Source organism: Drosophila miranda, assembly GCF_003369915.1.
Source record: "Drosophila miranda strain MSH22 chromosome Y unlocalized genomic scaffold, D.miranda_PacBio2.1 Contig_Y1_pilon, whole genome shotgun sequence".
Lineage (NCBI taxonomy): Eukaryota > Metazoa > Arthropoda > Insecta > Diptera > Drosophilidae > Drosophila > Drosophila miranda.
The window spans coordinates 41,935,308-41,957,319 of NW_022881603.1; positions in this window are offsets into that span (position 1 = coordinate 41,935,308).

Here is a 22,012-nt window from a genome sequence, read left to right on the forward strand (position 1 = left end):
AACTTTGCTATACCTCTATAATTTTTTGCATCAGACTTGCTACCTTTTTTATGGAGAGGAATTATAAACGATTCCTTCCAGATCGGGGGAAGCAAGAAGAATCAATGGATAGGGTGAATAGTTTAAGCAAAGGTCCACACAGAGCCTCGGCGCAGTACCTGAGTACACAACCTGGAACCCCGTCTGGACCCGGTGAAAACACCGGCTTAACTAGTCGAAGATCATGAAGTAGGGAACATTCATTTAACAAGGGACTGAAAATGCCGTTCGACCTCGGTAAACCGTATGGGTACGGATGACCAGAGTAGATTTCCTCAGAATAGGTGGTTTGGAAGAATTGGGCAAAAAGATCGGCAATTGCCTGATCATTATTTGCCGACGTATTACAAAATGATAGCGAGGATGGGTGTGCGGACGTTCTACGCTTACTGTTTACGAAGCTGTAAAACTGTTTAGACTCCTGAGAAAAACGTATCCTGCATCGAGATAGGTAGTTCTTATAGCATTGAGCATTAAGAACTGAAAAGTTTGACTGAGCTAATACATAGCGAGAGTGAGAAGTAGGAGAACACACTTCTTGAAATTTTTTATAAAGTCTTGATTTTAAGTTTTTTAGACTGGATAACTCTTTGGTAAACCAAGGGGGTTTTCCAGATCTAGTCGGACAAGAAAGCGGGACACAAGAATCGAAAAATGTGCCAAGAGCATTGTAAAAAATGTTTGTGCCTTTTATGATATCAGTGCACAAGTACAAAGCGGACCAATCAAAATCCCTAATGAGGTTATTAAGCTTCGCAAACTCGGCTTTACGAAAGCAGCGGACACGTTCGGGCAGCCTACTCGACCGATCCAATACAGTTGGTCCTATATCTAGCGACACCTCGAAAGTAGGGTGGTAGGCGTCTTCAGGTATAGTGAGCGGAAGGGCTCGGGTTAACAACACTATGGTCGGATCCGATACAAAGCACAGATCAAGCAATCGACCCAAGGAATTATTCACATGGTTGACTTGAGACAGGGATAGGTCAAGCAAGCCGTCAACAAAGTCATGTCGTGACATGGGCACTAGGATACTAGACTCGTTTACCGAAGACCAAACAGTTCCTGGCAAGTTGAAGTCACCAAGAACTATCATACGATCTTTATCAGATAGCGAGGAAGAAACAGCGGTTAAAGCGGACAAGTGCTGCTCATAAATTGAAATATCCGAAGAAGGTGGGATATACGAGCAAGTAATGAATATAGCGAAAGCGGGAAGAATCAGTTTTACACACAGGAATTCCAGTTCCTGTTGAACTTGGACTGTGAAGTGTTCCGACGTGAAGTAAGAGTCCACTGCAATTAGAACCCCCCCTGCCCGTCGAGACGAACGGTCCTTTCTAAAAGTTGTGTACCGACCTGCCAAAACCTCGGAACTAAGAATGTCCGGCTTTAACCAGGTTTCAGTAAACACAATAACGTGGGAAGCAAATGCAACACTATCCCGGAAAAGAATGCTGAGCTTACTACGCAAGCCTCTTACATTCTGATAGGTTACTAAAAGAGAAGTTAGTTTTTTGGAAAGGTGGAAGCAAGACGGGAAGTTGAGGAAGAGGAAGTTGAGGTTGAGGTTGAGGGTGGCACACTGGAAAGGTTTGGAAGGGATATGGGGGGCCTATTCTTCTTCTTAGCCTTAAACTCCTTCACCATCAAATGCTCCGGCCAAAATTTGGCGGAGCAAATGGTGTCAAATTGAGTTGGGGAGATGCTTATCTCAAACGAGGCTATCTCCCTGGCATAAGAGAAGTTAAATTTCTCCACCTTTAAACCCACGGCTTTTATTTTGCTTTGAATAAAAGCAATTACATCATTAGATGTGAGGTCAGGGGCCAGCCGTGAAACAAAAACTTGTCGTTTTGGTGGGACTCCCACCAGTGGTTTAGTCACCACAGGCCTAGTACCTGTGGTGGCAATATCCGGAGGTCCGGAACGTCTATTTACTGGTGGGATCGGTATAGACGGGACAACTAGCGAACTTGCGGACACCACGGACACGGACGCTGCAGACGTACTTGGCTGCACATTCTCCGAGGCGATGAATTCGGCTACCGAATCTGCGTCGCCAGCAGCTGGCGTTGCCCTTGGAGTGGCAAACGAGATCAACTGCTGCACACTTGGAGTGGTCGGAGTCAGTTTTTCGGCGGCGCACGGCTGAGTGACGGTTGGCAATTGCAGATCCCGCGGAGTGACCTTTTTGCGCCTCGGAGACTCATTCAGCAGTTTTAAACCGGTAAACTAAGCCTCTATGGCTAGGAGCCGATCGTATGGTTTTTTAAACCCAACGGTCAGCTCCTTAAAGCCACTCCGCGTCTGCCTCATGAAAGCCACCATGTCTTTCTCCACCGCACGGCATGCCTCGCAACTGTAATGCAAGCCATTACGTTTGGCTATAGCATCACTCACGAGGCCAGAAAATCCAGCGCATTTTGCGTGCACTACGCTGTCGCAGAGCCAGCAGGGGACATTCGGCTGATCGTGGGTGATCTGCTTCTTACAGCTTTTTTTGGCACAGACCACAGCGTATTCCATTTTATTTTATTATTTATTTATATATATACTATTGTTTGCAAAACAAATTGGTATCAGACCAATGTGCCAGACAACGCTCAAAGCGGAATTGGTAAAAAAAAAAAGAGAGCAGAGTGGAGAGCGGTTATAGCGAGAGCTACTAAGCAGAGAGCGCTATTGCTCAGAAAGTTTAAAGAGCGAGAGCTGGTCCGGTGCATAGGACGTCATTGAGCGATTTTCCGTTTGACGTTTTACAGGAGGCGTCATATACTACTCTAACCTTAGTAGTGACACTTTCCTCTTTAAATACTGCGTGATGAGGCAAGGTGCAACATGTGGACTCGATTCCATTCTCCTTGCTAATGATGCACTGCTGCTGCTCCTTGGTTGTTCCTTTGGTCACCTGGCCTAGTTGAAAGTACTCCTTCATGACTTCCGAATATTTGGCTTGCAGCTCCGGCTGCCTTTGGAATCTTCGTTGAAGCATTTGGAATCGATTAATCGCGATTTGACGTGATTTGCCTAGCACCTGCGAAGGGTCAAACAAACGCTTAAGTGGTAACCGTACCAAATGCTTGCCGTTTCGTTGACGGATGTGAGTTCGTTTAAAATGCTCCTCGCACCATCGCTCTTCTGGTGTGAGCTGTTTTGCAGAACCGAGATGCTCCATTTCGAAGAATTTCTGGACGAGATTCTCTAGCCTGTTGTGGTGACATCTAATGGTGACAGCGTGTGAGCGTGTGGAAGTGGCTCGACCAAAGACTATCCAGCCCAGCTGGGTGTGCTGTGCAATTGGTTGGTTCTCCTTTCCTCTGCGGATATCTGAAAGCAGGATCTGTGGGATTACGTCCGCTCCCAGCAGAAGATCAATCCGTTGTGATTTGTAGAACCTGGGATCGGCGAGTTCTATTCCGTTCAAATGAGGACATTGCTGCAATTTGATGGATTTTGAAGGTAATTGCGATGTAAGCGGTTTAAGTATAAACGCAGTATCAATGGTAGTACAAAACTGCGAAGTACAAGAACTTAATGCCAATTCTGTAGTGTAGGTACACCTGTTCTTGGAGGTGGTCCCAACTCCAGCAATTTCTGCCGAAATTGGATGCCGCTTGAGGTTGAGAGCCTGCACTGTGTGCTCTGTAATGAGGGTTCCTTCCGAGCCTGAATCCACTAACGCACGTACCACAGCTGATTGGCCAGTGTGGGGGTTGTGGATTGTGACCAGGGCAGTGGCCAGAAGGACAGTGCTGGGTTCGTGATGCGTTGCCGTAGCGGAGACTAGTTGCGCAGAGTGTGTTCTCACAGACGAGTCGGTCGCTGCAGACTGTGGATGACCACCGGAACTAGTGTTGGGAACAACTGGGAGAGGCTGTGCAGTGCTCTGAGTAGGAAGTGGGGTCCTAGCGTAGAGTTGCGTAGGTGTAGCCCTGCCAGATGAGTCGCTCGTTGTATACTGCCAGGAGTTACCGGAACGAGCGCTATGGGAGGCTGCGTGAGGCTGTGTTGCCACCTGAGCAGGAGTTGGGAAGTGCAGCAGTGTATGGTGTCTTTGACCACACTGCGTGCAGTTCCTTTTACTGGTACATTTTGAAAGTGCATGGGAACGGCTCAGACAGTTGAGGCATGCCTTTGCATGATCGACGATGGCTTTCCTTGCAAAGCAGTCCTTGGACAAAAGGTCCGGGCAATGCCGAAGATTGTGACTGTCGCTACAGTGAGGGCAGCGAGTGTGTTCGGCAACCGCAGTCTTGGCGTGGAAACTGTTGCCCTTGTATGTTACGTTGCCAACTGACTTCTTCGGGTGCCTTTGATTGACAGGCTGCGGCACAGGTGTCCGCGTCGTGGAGTGGCCTCGGTTTTCGAACACATCGATGCTGACGAGACGGTCGTTGAGAAATGATTGTAGCTGAGAAAAGGTGGCAAGTTCGGCAGAGCTACCGAGATGGAGCTCCCAAGCTTGCAGTGTCGTGCTTGGCAGTCTGGAAGTGAGATGATGAGCCATCCAATGCTGAACATCTAGATTCTTGAAAGCATTGAGACAAACCGTCGCAACATTAAGCATATGTTTTATATCAGCAGACTGCTCCTTTGTCAACTGTGGCAAGTCATACAGACCGTTCATATGGTACATAAACTGCAGCCGTTTGTTGTCGTATCGCTTGAGGACGAGACTCCAAGCTGTTGCATAGTTATTTCCCGCAAGCGCCAACTGCTGAATATCCTCGTCGCGATCCGAGGGAAGAGCTTGCTTCAGGAAATGAAACCTTTGGACGTCGGACAGTTTCTGGTTGTTATGGATGAGTTGAACAAATGCATCGTGAAATGCCGGCCAATCCACAAACTTGCCTGTAAATGTCGGTACAGGTAGCTTGGGCAATTGCACCGGATTCTGCTGTACCGGTGGTGCTCTTGGACATACATTTTCGTAGGCCTCTGATATGATGCTGAATGCCGTTGTATAGTCTTCATCAAAGCGAAAGGCCACTTCGCTGGACACATAACTATGCGTACTTGGACATCGAAGTATTAGTAAACGTTGATGATTTTGCTCAAATTCACCTAAGAACCGTTGCAAAGTTTGTAAGCGCGTTTGAAAATAAGCTTTTGTTTTCCGATCTGCGCCATCCTTTCTGAAATTACGCACCGTTTGATTAACCCTCGCAATGAGATTTGTCTGAATAACACTGAGATTGTCGATCTCCACCTGAGGATCGGCTTCGAGGTCGTGGGACTCGGCTGTTGACATGTTGCTGTTATATGTGTATGTACCTTTCTCACCCTTAGTTGCACTCTCTTTGACCTTGTACAAAATACCCACAACGAAACACTTACTCTGGTACTCGGGAGTGCTTCTCTTTGCGAACTTGCGAGTCGTTGTTGTTGGTGTTGTCCGAGCGGAGAGCAGAAACTGTGCTACTGTGAGCGTTGAGTTGAGGCCTTGTGTCTAGAGATGATGTGCAGCAACAGAACGCTCGTTGGTCTCTTGGTCTCTGCTTTGCACGAGAAAGAGGCTGCTGTCTAACCGTCGGCTTGTGTTGTTGTGTGCTACTGTCCAGGCACAGAGCTATCGTCTGGTCTTCTTTGTCCCTGCTTCGTGCGAGAGATAGCGGCTGTTGGATAAACCGTTGGTTTGCGTTGTGTTTGCCGTTTACAGTTGCAGCCGGTAAAATATGATTTTATTTGTACATTTAACTGAACGCGGAACGAGGTAGAATCATATGCGTATAGTACGAATTAAACGCGGTTCCCCTCATGGGCAACCAAAAATGTTGTGAAATCCTCGATACGAGATTTCAATGTTGAGCAGAAATGCTCTGGGGAATCTTTGCGTTTAATAATGTACTACACGATATAGACAATTCGAGATTTATTCATTTGGACTTCAATCAACTTAAACTTTAATCTTAATCGCGTATAGAGTATGTATGTATGTAATGGGTAATACGGGTTTAAGCGCGGCCGGCTGCAACTGCTAATTGTCGTTGTGATTTTGTCGAAACGCAAACGAAGACTCTTCATGGTGATCGGAGACGAGGTTACGCCGCCCTAGCATGAAACGACGCCGTTCTCCGAGTGGGCAATCGCAGTTAGAGCGCTCTCACTCTCTTTGTAGTTTAACCCTTAGAAAACCGTCCCCTACGCATCAGCGTTTCGAGTCGGCACCCGAGCTCCGTCAATACCAGCGGAATATCCCCCGCTTCTAAACGGTCCGCTAATAAACGAATGCCTTTGACACGGCAACTGCGCTTTTTCTTCAGCTCTTCAAGAGCAATATTGTTGGCTTTTGAGGTCATATTGATTCTCAATATAAGCAACTGAAGGCGAAAGATCGTTTCTAATAATCGTATTTAATGCGAGGCACTCAATGAAATAATGGGTAATTGTACCCAAACGAGGTGAAAAACCAATATACCCGAAAAATTTAGGGTAGAGCGTCGCTTGGCTGGCGCGCACACGAAAACCACACAAGAATAGCAACGAACTGCACTGGTGACAAGCGAAAACGAAAAATTTCACCGCTGCAGTTCTGAAGAATGGATGTTGTGCATACGTATGCACCGACAACGATCGACGCTAAATTGATTTGCGAGGCACGACTTTGTCTTAATTGATAGTTGGATCCTACTGTCTCCAAACGAATATACCCGACGAAAACAGGGTAGCGCGTCACTTGGTGTTTGGTTTGGATCAAGCGCGCCAAACAAAAGAACAACGATAAGCAACGGTGAAGAGCGAAAGCGAGACGAAAAAATTCACCGCTGCATCTGCGTATTGGTATGCGTGCTTGGCCAACGACCCAACTATACATATGTATATTTGACACAACGAAAACGAAAACGGGGAAAGGGGTGACAGCGATTGCAGTTAAACTGAGTTATATGTGTAGTTATTGCGTCCAAGAGGGTTAGATGTACATATGTATGTATACATATATGTATTAATATATACGCTGTAGGGGCCGAATTAAGGGAACGAGTGTAGAACATCACGGATAAGCATAGTTTTCTTTTGGTAATGCTTAAAAGTGCAGAGACATAGTAACCCCGAAAGTGGATCGTAAGCTGCAAGCTTTCCGAAAAGCTTTCTAAAGAGAGTCGGCGCGCAGCGCACGCATTTAAGCGAAAGACGTCACGTTTACCTTGACCCAAGAGAGTAGCGTAGCGTAGGGAGAGCATAGATTAAAAGCTTGCCCAAAAGTTCGCTCAAATGGGCGAAAGATCATCCGATTATGCAGTTTAAATTCCCAACATCATCCGATTATGCAGTTAAGGTTCCTAAGATCATCCGATTATGCAGTTAAAATTCCCCAAATATCATCCGATCTTCGAGCTTTTGGTTCGGTACCGCTTGGCTGAACTTGCAGAAGTTGGGCTGGAGTATTGACAAAGAATCGATTGATTAAAGCGGACGTGTTTGTGCTATACTCGGGAATAAATAAATATATATATATATATATTTAGCCAACGAACAGTTCTGGCAACTACGCCATACCTCGTGAACCGAGTTCAATAAAGACCCAGAATCAGGAGTAATTAACCAGGAAAGCAGTGTAAAGAAAAGAAAACATAGCTGGTATGTCCGTGATTAATTTGGAAAGTGTTCGTGGTAAAATATATATATATGAATTTGTGTTATAGGACGGCGGCCCGTAGCCACGGTACCGCTCGTGCGATCATCAGTCGCATAGGAGTGCATATACGGTGTGGTCTATGAGAGGAGTGTTGCCGGTGGATTGATAAGACAAGTAGTAAACCCGCGGGAGGCACCGAGCAGCGAAACCTGCAGCTTGACGTTGTCCGTCGAAAGCCTCAACAACCGTGTGGATGCACGGCGAAAACCAAGAGGCGTCTCCGGACCCTTATTTTTGGCGCCGTTGACGCCACCCGTTTATCGAGCCTCCAATGAGAGTGTAGTCCGCAGACCGACGTCAAATTTGATCGGCAACCTGAAGCCCAGCTAAGGAGTTAATTTACCCCATCTTCAAGTGATTTAGCTGCGCCAGCGACACCCAATAATGAACTCGAATTGATTGCATTATTGTTGGATTCTTCCGGAGGCGCAGTCCTACTCAGCCTGGCTGACATGTCTCTCGATCACGGCAATAGAGGACCATAGTTACTCGTGGATGTAACACAAGCCCCTTTTTCCTCTAGATTTCATGTGCCAGGCTAAAAACCATTCTCTTTCGTCACACGATGTATACAGTTTTATAGTTAGTTATGTAACACAGCCAACATAATGGTTTTTGGAAACTAATGGGTATGAGAGCAACATTAATTTTCCTTGAGATTACAAAGCAGTACACTCTAGTACGCTCATGTGCACATATACTCGTATTAAATATCTTTTCCTTTCCTTAGAATTATGCACCAACGTCATCATTGAACTCAACGATCACGAATGGAAAAAGCGGTACTAGCCTACCAAAAGCGCTGTGAGTTTGTAAATAAGAACAAGTACATATATGCACTGAGCTGGGAAGTAACCTGCGTGTTACATGTAATTTTCTATTGATATTCCCTTTATAAATCCGTAACCATAATGTTTTGGTACCTCTCACCCCTTTAGAATCTGTTACCCATATATGATAGCCATTTTTAAATCTTTATTTTTCTTAATATTTCTTCGCAATTCCTTACTAATATATTAAGCTATCGAGACACAACAAAAATGGAATTAATTATAAGTTAAGAAAACCCCCCCCAAGAATTTAGTTATATGATTAGGGATTTATTGAAATATATATATATAATGATATTGATTTTGAAGTACAACCCTGATATGTTCTAAATTCAGTACTCCGCCCTCAGAAAGGCATGATCGAAGTGGTGGGATGATAACTGTTTAACGTTATTCAAGGGTCTATACGGTCAGGTTACCTGTATAGCATAGGTCGGGAGGGTAGAGAAGATAGAGATACTCACTAACACCGGAGTTTCTCATCATTTGAGTAGAGTAATTGATAAGTATGTCCACACTTTCCACAACCAACTTGTTAGTCCCATAACCAATTCCTGGCTCCGGTTAAACCTGGATTCTGTTGTTAGTTTTATGTTTGGTTCTTCTTTTTTTTTATTATTATTTTATTATTTTTAAATGTGCACCTAAAACATTATGCGAGTGTGTGTCAGTATGTGATAGGAGAGAGTAGAACGAACCCCGACAATCCGGCGAGCTTAGTCAGAGCATAGCTAGAGGTGCACACGAAATCTCTTCATACTAGTATGGGTAAACGACAGCTATCCCACACCTGCACGCTACATAATTGGCGCCCAACGTGGGGCCCGAAGGGACATGATCTCTTGTAAAGTTGGTACTTAACTTTAGTACCCATGGCATGTCATTCTGGGGCTAGGCTCCACCATAGCTCTATATTCCATCCAAAACAATAATTCTCTGGTAATACTATACCGATAGATCTCTTCGGGTGGGAGTACGACAGCTGTTGCATACGGAACCTACGACTATTTTTCATGGTTGGAAAAGTCGACCTGTGTATAATCTGTTGTCTCTTCCTCCGGATGGACTAGCTTATATAGGTAGTTACAATATACTGATATCACGATATAGGACTCCACCAACGAGATAGCTAAAGATGTTGATTTAGGGAACTGCGGGAGTTATTCAAAAGACGGATACCCCGACTCAAAGTTATATTCATTAAATTATCTTGAGCTTGGCTGTAGAGATTCCTTTATCAAATTCTAGTTGGGTTAGGAAAAAGTCGCAGATTTTAGGAATCACGATCTTCTACTTATGATAAGTAGAGACTGTCCATTATCCGGACTTATACCTTCAAAACTGGTAATAGAACTGGCCAACATACACAACTTAATTACTCAACTATTCAAATCGAAACGTACAGTTAGTGGTAGACCACCTAGATCATGCCTGGAGAGGGCGAACATATTAAGTAAATTCCATATTCGTTAACTCATATTTGCATATTAGTTTCATAATTTTATTTTCATTATTATTTTTTTTATTAAGAAATTCATACAAATCATGGCGGTCCACCGAAGTAATGAAAATTTAGCTTCGGCATTGATCAATCCAGACTCGCTTTGCATTATTTGCCAGGGAAATTTGCGGCAAGATCAGTTAATAGCTACCACGCCTTGTCACCACCGATTTCATAATACGTGCGTATGCGAACATTTGAAAAGCGAAAAGTCTTGTCCAGTGTGCAAGTCGGAATGCGAACCTGGTAGACTGCGTTACGAAAATAATACTCTAGCAGCAGAATTACACCTAAGCTCTGGCTCCATACCACCTAATGTTCGGGGAAACGAAGACAATGGGACGGTACAACTAGATCCAACCTTATTACGTAGAAAAGGGAGAACAAACAGCCGAGGTCGAGGGCGAGGAGCAACCCCTAAACGAGGAATGCAAACAAGGTATCAAGCTAGTTTAGATCAATATTTATCCGAGAGTCGACAGTCGATTAGTAGCAACGGAAATAGGTCACTTAGTAACGCTCAACCTGAAAACCTTACGAATTACATCCATTCGGTCATGCAAAATCAGGAGAAATCTATGATGGAAAACCTTAGTTCGTTCATAAAAACTTCCATCGAACAAACTATACAGGCCCAGTTTTCCAATATGAATTTAGCCGCAGCGGCTGCTACGGGTAACGGAGGTCCCTCAGAGTCACACAGTAATGTTAGACGAGACGTAGACAATGATAGTTACATGGTTAGAGGCGATTCCTAAGGAAGAACTCCTAGGAGTAGTCAAACAGCCGGAAATGTAGCACCGGCAAAAGCGGCAAATATCCTACTAAGCTGGCGTCTTAAATTTGATGGTTCTCGAGACGCAATGCACGTAGAAGAATTTCTATATCGCGTTAGTGCTCTTACAGGACAGACTCTGGGGAATGATGACCAGTTACTTTGCGACAATCTGCATCTGCTTTTCACAGGTAAAGCCAGCGATTGGTTCTGGGATTTTCATCGAAGAAACCACCAATACTCCTGGTCATCGTTCTGTACAGCGTTTAGGCAAAGATTCGACGATCAGAAAGATGATTTTGACCTTTGGGAAATGATACGGAAACGTCAACAGAAGGACAACGAATCCTTCGAAGATTTTCAGTCAGACATTGAGAAGTTAGTGGCACGACTTTCACACGAGATAAGCGAACTCAAGCTGATCGATATTCTTAAGCGGAATGCGAAACGTGCTCTGCGATATGAGCTTTTGCATTTAAAAATACAGAATAGAAGTGAGTTGAGGGAGGAAGTTAAAAAGCATGAACACTTCTGTAAAGATGCTGGCAACTTTTTACAGAGAAACAGGGTAACTAGACCTCACGTATCAGAAATTCAGAGTGAGGAAGAAGAACTCGAAGAAGAGAGTATCTCCGAGCTACGCCGCAAGCGGTTTGTTTGCTGGAATTGCGACAAAACAGGTCATCGGTTTGAAGATTGCGTAGCAGAACGCCAAGTCTTCTGTTATGGCTGCGGGGCGAAAAATACTTTTAAGCCAAAGTGCGAAAAATGTAACCCATCGGAAAACCGCAAGCGGGATGCGCAATCCAACACCATTCTGACGCATCCGGCAATGATGACAGAATGAAAGAGCAAACTTTCCAAGAAAACACCTCCAACCCGGATTGTCCAAAAATTCGATCTAATAGGTCCCTTGTAGAGGCACAAACCCAGACGGAGGAGATAGATATAGATGGTGAAAGTTCCCGTTCAGATAAGCTAGAATTAAAGTATCAACCAAAACGCTCGACCATACGATTAAGGCAATTCTGGACCAAGGTAAAGAAGGTGCGAAAAAGACTTGTCTCGTCGGTCCTTTTGAGCTCCGATAACAGATTATTTATAGAACTAAGCATAGAAGAACAAAACTTCATGGCCTTGCTAGATTCGGGGGCGACGATAAGCTGTCTTGGAAGTGAAGCCGCTAAGTCGTTCGCGCAACACGCCAAGGCAAAGAAATGCTCCGGAAATATTCGAACGGCCAATAATGAATCTTGTAAGGTAGTAGCGAAAATTACAGTTCCCATAACTTTTCGCGATCATACTAAGGAGATAGAATTTTTCATAATACCCGCCTTGAAACAAAATGTGTATTTAGGGATTGATTTCTGGATAGAACTCGGTCTTGTAGCAAGACTTTTAACGGATAGATAGGTGGTACAAGAATTAGACGTAGGAAATGAAACCAGGGCTTCGGAATCCCCGCCAGTACACGATCTAAGCAAAGACCAAAAGGTTAGACTAGAATCCGTGATCCATTCGTTTCCTTCGTTTGAAAGGGAAGGATTAGGACGTACGAAAGCTATCCAACACACGATCGAAATGGTACCCGATAGACCAGTCAAACAACGCCATTGGCCGATTTCACCCGCGAAGGAAAAGTTAATGTTTGACGAAGTGGAGAAAATGCTGGCATTAGACGTGATCGAGGAATCGAATAGCTCCTGGAGTAGCAATTGCGTTTTAGTTAAGAAAGGTACGAAAAATCGATTATGTTTAGATTCTCGAGAAATTAATAAGAACACTCGCAAAGATGCCTACCCTTTACCACATATGGATGGCATTCTTAGTAGATTACCACCAGCCAAATACATAACGGGACTTGACATGAAACACGCATACTGGCAGATTCCTTTGGAAGAAAAATCTCGGCACTATACAGCTTTTACCATTCCCAATAGGCCGCTTTACCAGTATAAGGTAATGCCGTTTGGCTTAACTAATGCCGCTCAAACGTTGTGCCGACTTATGGATCAGGTGATACCTGCACACCTCAGGAATCGGGTTTTTGTCTATTTGGACGATTTACTGATGCTCTCAGATGACTTTGATTCACACTTGGTGCTGTTACAAGAGGTAGCGATGCATTTGCGTAAGGCAAATCTCACGATTAATATAGCCAAGTCAAACTTTTGTATACGGGAGATTAAATATCTGGGGTTCATAATAGGTTATGGTCAGTTAAAGACAGATCCGGGGAAAATAAAATCCATAATGGAGTTCCCGATCCCAAAAACGGTGAAACAGATAAGGAGATTTCTAGGACTTGCTGGATGGTACAGACGCTTTGTCGATAACTATGCCACCGTCAGCTACCCCTTAACGGAACTACTAAAAAAGCATCAACCACTTAAGTGGAACGCATCAGCTGAAGAAGCTTTCAATAAACTCAAATCCTGCTTAACATCTGCTCCAATCCTAGCCACCCCCGATTTTAAGAAACCCTTTTTGTTAATATGTGACGCAAGCACCTTTGGTTTGGGCTGCGTACTAGCTCAATTAAACGAGGAAGGGATAGAATTACCTATAGCGTTTATGTCCGAGAAACTTTCCAAGGCGCAACGAAACTATTCGGTCACTGAACTCGAGTGCTTGGCTGTGATTAAAGGAATAAAGAAGTTTAGAGCTTACGTAGAAGGACAGGATTTCCAAGTTATAACGGACCATGCGTCCCTACAATGGCTTATGAGGCAAAAAGATTTGTCAGGTCGCTTGGCCCGCTGGGCTATAAAATTACAGGGATTTAATTTTCAAATATCACATCGAAAAGGGTCCGAAAACGTAGTGGCCGACGCGTTGTCACGCCAAGATGAACCCGAGGTAAGAGAGCTGAACGGCAACGGACCCATAGTCGACCTTACTTCTACAGAGTTTAAATCGAACGAATACATGGATCTAATAGAACACATAAGGCTTAATCAACTTAAGTTACCCGATTTGAAAATTGACGATAATTTGGTGTATAAAAGAACCGAACCATCTTCAGGGGACGAGATAGCAGATAAACAAACTTGGAAGCTTTGGATTCCATCAGGCCTTACCAGCGATATAATTTCCAGGGCTCATGACCCCCCAGACGCTTCCCACAGTGGTATTGGGAAAACCGTTGAAAAGGTGAAAAGGTACTTGTTTTGGCCAAAAATGGTTACACAAATACGAGCCTATGTATCAAAATGCGACGTTTGTCGCCAGACCAAAAGTGCTAATGTCGTGCTAAGACCACCAATGGGTAAGCCAATGATTTCAGAAAGACCTTTTCAAAAGCTTTATCTAGATTTGTTGGGCCCGTATCCGCGTTCCAAGCAAGGGAATATTGGTATCTTAATAATTGTAGATCACAACACCAAATTTCATTTCTTATGTCCGCTCAAAAAGTTTACCTCAAGTAAAGTGTGTGACTTCCTAGAAAATATGTTATTTAGTACTTTCGGGGTCCCTGAGACTATACTTACCGATAATGGTTCGCAGTTTGTCTCTGGGAATTTCAAGTCATTTCTTACCAGATTCGGGGTAACTCACCGCTGCACTGCCATATATTCACCGCAAGCCAATGCCAGTGAACGGTTAAACCGATCCGTGTTAGCGGCTATAAGAGCGTACGTCGGCAAAGATCATACTAATTGGGACAACAAGTTACCTGAAATTAGTGCAGCGTTACGAGCCAATATCCATAGAAGCACAGGGTATTCGCCATATTTTCTTGCTTTTGGGCAGAATATGATTCTTAACGGAAAGGATTATGAACTACTTAGACGACTAAATCTCCTATCGGATGACACCAGAGTCGAATATCCAAATGTAGTACAAGTATGTCGACAAGCCGCCCAACAAAAGGTAGCTGAATCACACGAGCAGAATGCGAGGACATACAACTTACGTAGCCGGGTCCGTCAACTTAAAGTCGGAGACGTCGTGTATGCCCGGAATTTTTGTCAGAGCAACGCTTTAAAAAAGTTCAGCGCTAAGCTGGCGCCTGTGTTTATATCAGCCAAGGTTATTCGCCGAGTGGGGACAATGTATTACCAATTAGCTAGCGAAGATAAGAAAAACTTAGGAGTCTATCACTTGAAAGATATTCAGCTTAAACCTTAGTAAATGGCCTTCTTCAGTTTAAGTCTCATTGTGAGAACAATTACGTCTTCAACTGTGGTGTAGGGGCCGAATTAAGGGAACGAGTGTAGAACATCACGGATAAGCATAGTTTTCTTTTGGTAATGCTTAAAAGTGCAGAGACATAGTAACTCCGAAAGTGGATCGTAAGCTGCAAGCTTTCCGAAAAGCTTTCTAAAGAGAGTCGGCGCGCAGCGCACGCATTTAAGCGAAAGACGTCACGTTTACCTTGACCCAAGAGAGTAGCGTAGCGTAGGGAGAGCATAGATTAAAAGCTTGCCCAAAAGTTCGCTCAAATGGGCGAAAGATCATCCGATTATGCAGTTTAAATTCCCAACATCATCCGATTATGCAGTTAAGGTTCCTAAGATCATCCGATTATGCAGTTAAAATTCCCCAAATATCATCCGATCTTCGAGCTTTTGGTTCGGTACCGCTTGGCTGAACTTGCAGAAGTTGGGCTGGAGTATTGACAAAGAATCGATTGATTAAAGCGGACGTGTTTGTGCTATACTCGGGAATAAATAAATATATATATATATATATTTAGCCAACGAACAGTTCTGGCAACTACGCCATACCTCGTGAACCGAGTTCAATAAAGACCCAGAATCAGGAGTAATTAACCAGGAAAGCAGTGTAAAGAAAAGAAAACATAGCTGGTATGTCCGTGATTAATTTGGAAAGTGTTCGTGGTAAAATATATATATATGAATTTGTGTTATAGGACGGCGGCCCGTAGCCACGGTACCGCTCGTGCGATCATCAGTCGCATAGGAGTGCATATACGGTGTGGTCTATGAGAGGAGTGTTGCCGGTGGATTGATAAGACAAGTAGTAAACCCGCGGGAGGCACCGAGCAGCGAAACCTGCAGCTTGACGTTGTCCGTCGAAAGCCTCAACAACCGTGTGGATGCACGGCGAAAACCAAGAGGCGTCTCCGGACCCTTATTTTTGGCGCCGTTGACGCCACCCGTTTATCGAGCCTCCAATGAGAGTGTAGTCCGCAGACCGACGTCAAATTTGATCGGCAACCTGAAGCCCAGCTAAGGAGTTAATTTACCCCATCTTCAAGTGATTTAGCTGCGCCAGCGACACCCAATAATGAACTCGAATTGATTGCATTATTGTTGGATTCTTCCGGAGGCGCAGTCCTACTCAGCCTGGCTGACATGTCTCTCGATCACGGCAATAGAGGACCATAGTTACTCGTGGATGTAACACAAGCCCCTTTTTCCTCTAGATTTCATGTGCCAGGCTAAAAACCATTCTCTTTCGTCACACGATGTATACAGTTTTATAGTTAGTTATGTAACACAGCCAACATAATGGTTTTTGGAAACTAATGGGTATGAGAGCAACATTAATTTTCCTTGAGATTACAAAGCAGTACACTCTAGTAAGCTCATGTGCACATATACTCGTATTAAATATCTTTTCCTTTCCTTAGAATTATGCACCAACGTCATCATTGAGCTCAACGATCACGAATGGAAAAAGCGGTACTAGCCTACCAAAAGCGCTGTGAGTTTGTAAATAAGAACAAGTACATATATGCACTGAGCTGGGAAGTAACCTGCGTGTTACATGTAATTTTCTATTGATATTCCCTTTATAAATCCGTAACCATAATGTATTGGTACCTCTCACCCCTTTAGAATCTGTTACCCATATATGATAGTCATTTTTAAATCTTTATTTTTCTTAATATTTCTTCGCAATTCCTTACTAATATATTAAGCTATCGAGACACAACAAAAATGGAATTAATTATAAGTTAAGAAAACCCCCCCAAGAATTTAGTTATATGATTAGGGATTTATTGAAATATATATATATAATGATATTGATTTTGAAGTACAACCCTGATGTGGAGATAATGTTTTTTATCCCCAATCGGCCGACTAATTATTTCGAATTAAATAAAACTCGGCGCAGAAATAAAATTACGATATGTTCTTTAATGCGTGACATCCAAATTGCAAGTGTGGCTTGCCTGCCCTTTACATTGCCGCTCCGATCGCTAAGCGCAGCTTCGCTCGGCCGACGTCGGTAGGCAGACGCAAAGCGGAGATAGCGAAGAGCGAGCTGGCAGAGAGCGTTTAGCAGGGCAAGCAAGCGCAAAGCTTTAACAAACAAATGAGTGACATAGACATAAGTAACAAACAAAATAAGCGGCTGAGGGCCAAGAATTAGGTGCTATTTGGCAAGCAGCTAATCGGCTGGGTTCTGCTCCGAACATTCACCCCCCGTTGGAAGGCAAAGGCTTTCAACAGATCCTTCCTGAAGGGGCAGAACCGCTATTTTTCCAACGGCCCTCTTGAAGATGCTTGCTTGGGCGCAGCTGGCGGCTACGCTGGGATGATCGTCGAACGCAGCAATCGGCGCTTCTTTACGAAGGCGGCTTGTCGTGACTACGTCTTGATCATCGGGAACCTCTGTAATTGCATAGAATGGCAGGAAATTTGGCAATGTAGAAACTGTTGAAAGTTGAATTTCATTTGGCGTGGATATGTAGGTTTTTAATATATGGAAAAGTTCGCGCTGCAGTTCCTGATTCTCCGATCGCAGTTTTTCCACTTGCACCTGGCACTCGAGCAGCTGCTTCCTGCATTGCTGCTCTAAGTTTTGGTACTCCAGCGTTGTGGGTCGAAAATCGTCAATAGAGATGCACGAGGAATTTTCAAAAGCGGCTAAAGCTGCACGCTTATTCTCCGAGCTATCAATGCTTCCTGATACTATCCAACCAAGTTTAGTCTCCTGCAATGTTGGCAATTGGGCTGATAGTCGAATCTGTCCGACGCACATTAAATCGAAGAACAAACCAGAACCTATCAACAGATCGATACGTTGGGGCTTGGAGAAATTAGGATCAGCTAGTTTTAGATTATTCGGCATTGGCCAATCCTTTGCGTCTACGCCGAAGTTAGGCTGCATTTCCGTAATTGAGTTGGTGACAATTGCAGCGAAGGAAGCTCGATAGCTTGCGTCTTGGGATTGTACAACTATATGTACAGACTTGCTCGAAGGTAGAATGGAATCTCCGATTCCAGAGATGTGAACATAAGACGAGCAATGATCCAACTGCAACTGATCAGCAAGTCTAGATGTTACAAAGTTTGCCTGTGATGCAGAATCCAAAATGGCACGACATGGGATAAGTGCTCCATAACGATCTGTTACATGGACGAGGGCAGTAGGTAGCAACACGTTCTGGCTAGGCTGAGATTTCTGGATCGAGGGGGAGGGCTAGAACACCCGCTTGCTAGAAGCACAGTCGCGGCCTCTTGCTGGATCGATTCCTCGGCCGGTGAAGAGGAAGATGAAGCACCAGTTCCCGATGGAATGTGGAGTAGCGTGTGATGTTTGGCCTGGCAATGCCTGCAAAGTCCTGACCTGCACCTCTGCAATTCATGGCCTTTGTTGAGGCAGTTCAAACACAAGCGGCTCTTCTTTGCTTCTTTGTATCGTTCAAACGCAGAGAGATTCAGGAATGCCTGACATCTAGATATGTAATGCTCGGAGGAATTGCAATGGTTACATATGGGGTTAGGATGGTCGTTACTGGAGGTGATAAGGGTGACAGGATTGTCTTCTCCCACCTGTTGACTAGGACTTGTTGCCATGGCTGATCCCAAATTCTCCAGCATCCGACATCTCGCTTTCAAAAATGAGGCCATGCTTGACCACCGAGGCAATCCTGACGTCGGCAAGTTCTCTTCCCATTTCTCCTTTGTTTTGTGGTCCAGTTTCGTGCCTATGATGAAGATCAGCAACCCATCCGAAATCTCCTGCGGGGTCGCCAAGGTCTGAAGTGCACGCAAGTGCGAATTGATTTTGTCGCTGAGCGCGCGCAAGCCGATAGCTGAGCCCTTCTCCACCCCTTGCAGCCCGAAAATAGCCTTGACGTGTGCCTGAAAATGTAACAGTTTATTATCGAATCGCAACATTAGCAAAGTCAACGCCTTGTCGTAATTCTCCTCAGAAAGTTCCAAGGAATGAATCGTATCCAGCGCAGCACCATCTAGACATCCACGAAGATATTGGAGTTTTTCGATGATTGGTATACGATGGTCTTTGTGCACCATTGTCGAGAACATCGAGTGGAATTCTGGCCAATCCATGTAGTTCCCCCCGAATCGCGGAAGCTGCAACTCGGGCATTCGAGAACGGCCTATACTATTATAGGCGAACAACGACGAATTCCCCTCGAGAGTATGCCGAGCCGTTGAATTGGCAACATTTACCGTGCGAGCAGCCATCAACTCCCGCGACAGCCTGGACCTAACCTTGACATAAACATTCGAAAAGTCCAGCCGGGCATCATGGGCTAACTGCAGGAAATCCAGCCTTTCAAGGCTCGTTTGAGCGGCATCGAAATCCGCATTCATTCGCTCGATTTGCTCTAAGCGAGCTTGAAGTTCTGCCTCATCTAACTCGGCAAGCTCTTCCTTGGTGAGAAAGCGATCCATGGCCTTTAGTTGGCGCGCGATGGACTCGGCCTTGTGCTTGTAGAAATCTACATCACTCGGCATTGCTGCGTTCGCGACATTGGTAGGCTCAGGTGCTGCCATGTTGAGGTTTTAAAAGAGTCACTCAGCACGACCGAAAAAGACACCCTGTATACGTATAAACGTGGGAACCGAAAGCAAAGGGATTACAGCTAATGCCTTTAGCTGTGCGGCTGTGCGAGCTGTCCGATTCCGCTTTGTACTCCGCTTGTGTGTATTAGTGAGTTCGCTGCACTGCCTACCGCACTGCACTGACCGAATTGTCGCGACAGAGAAATTAATAGCCAGCAATGCGTGTATGTAGGTGTATGTAAGTGTGTTTTAGCACCGAATTGTGCTTAACCGCCGAAAATTTGCTAGGGCTAACGATTGTCGATCGCGAATGATTTTTAATTGACACTGCAACTCAGAGATCACGTCGGGGTCACCAAATTTTATGTGGAGATAATGTTTTTTATCCCCAATCGGCCGACTAATTATTTCGAATTAAATAAAACTCGGCGCAGAAATAAAATTACGATATGTTCTTTAATGCGTGACATCCAAATTGCAAGTGTGGCTTGCCTGCCCTTTACATTGCCGCTCCGATCGCTAAGCGCAGCTTCGCTCGGCCGACGTCGGTAGGCAGACGCAAAGCGGAGATAGCGAAGAGCGAGCTGGCAGAGAGCGTTTAGCAGGGCAAGCAAGCGCAAAGCTTTAACAAACAAATGAGTGACATAGACATAAGTAACAAACAAAATAAGCGGCTGAGGGCCAAGAATTAGGTGCTATTTGGCAAGCAGCTAATCGGCTGGGTTCTGCTCCGAACACCTGATATGTTCTAAATTCAGTACTCCGCCCTCAGAAAGGCATGATCGAAGTGGTGGGATGATAACTGTTTAACGTTATTCAAGGGTCTATAAGGTCAGGTTACCTGTATAGCATAGGGCGGGAGGGTAGAGAAGATAGAGATACTCACTAACACCGGAGTTTCTCATCATTTGAGTAGAGTAATTGATAAGTATGTCCACACTTTCCACAACCAACTTGTTAGTCCCATAACCAATTCCTGGCTCCGGTTAAACCTGGATTCTGTTGTTAGTTTTATGTTTGGTTCTTCTTTTTTTTTATTATTATTTTATTATTTTTAAATGTGCACCTAAAACATTATGCGAGTGTGTGTCAGTATGTGATAGGAGAGAGTAGAACGAACCCCGACAATCCGGCGAGCTTAGTCAGAGCATAGCTAGAGGTGCACACGAAATCTCTTCATACTAGTATGGGTAAACGACAGCTATCCCACACCTGCACGCTACAACGCTCAACTCTAACTACAGCATGCAAAGACTATAAGAGCTGGAGCAACGATGTTTTGGATCCAGACTTCTGTGATATGTCACTGCTACAAAAATATTTCAAAACTTCGCCCCGCCCACTTCCGCCCCCACAAAGGACGAAAATCTGTGGCATCCACATTTTTAAAGATACGATAAAACCAAAAACGCAGAATCGTAGAGGATGACTATATGTTTTAGAATGTAAAATCTCAACCAGATCGTATTATTATTATAGCCAGAATCAAGAAAACAATTTCATTCTTTCTCGCTCTGTCTCTCTCTAACACACAGGTTTCATGGTCGGTTTTGCCAATTGCAAAATATGAGTTCAAGGATCTCAGAACCTATAAGAGCCAGAGCAACCAAATTTGGTATCCACACTCCTGTGATATCGGACCTTGACCGTTTCGTGTCCAAATTTCGCCACACCCCCTTCCGCCCACGCAAAGGACGAAAATCTGGGGCATCCACAAATCTCAGAGACTATTAAGGCTAGAGTAATCAAATTTGGTATCCGCACTTCTGTTAGATCTCACTATAAAACGTATATCTCAGAATTTTGCCCCACCCTCTTCCGCCCCCACAAAAGACGAAAATCTGTTGCATCCACAATATTGCACATTTGAGAAAACTAAAAACGCAGAATCAGAGATAATGACCATATCTATCAGATTGCTGAATCTGGATCAGATCGGATTATTTTTATAGCCAAAAGGAGCAAATCAATTTGCAGTGGCTGTTTTCTGTCTCTCTCGCACGCACTGTTTGTCGTGTTGTTTAATATTAGAGGCGTCTGCCGGCGAGAGCCATACTGACTTAGTATCGGGTATAACTGTAGAGTTGCGGTGTCCGCAGCAACTCACAACGTTCCACCTCGTTTCATATATTAAAACAATTTCTTCTGTGCCTACCTTACCTACGGTGGCAAAGCGGGGCGAATTCGCCAAGAGCGAGAGAGCGAGCTTTTATTGCGCTCCCGCTTTGCCCTAGCCTAACTTACACTAGACTTCATGAAATACTATCCTAATAACAATTATTATTATCCAAATGGCGCTAATATATGAAAAAAGGTCGAGAAAAATCCATGAAATCGAACGCACGCACTCCTTTTTTTTCATCGTATTAAAATACAAAATTGCAGTCACCCAAGTTGTTTCGGTATCGTTATTTAGAAAACCTATTCTAAAATTTCAGTGTCCAACTATTCGAAAATCAAAAGAAAAAGGAAAAGGTCGAACAAGTTAGGTACACT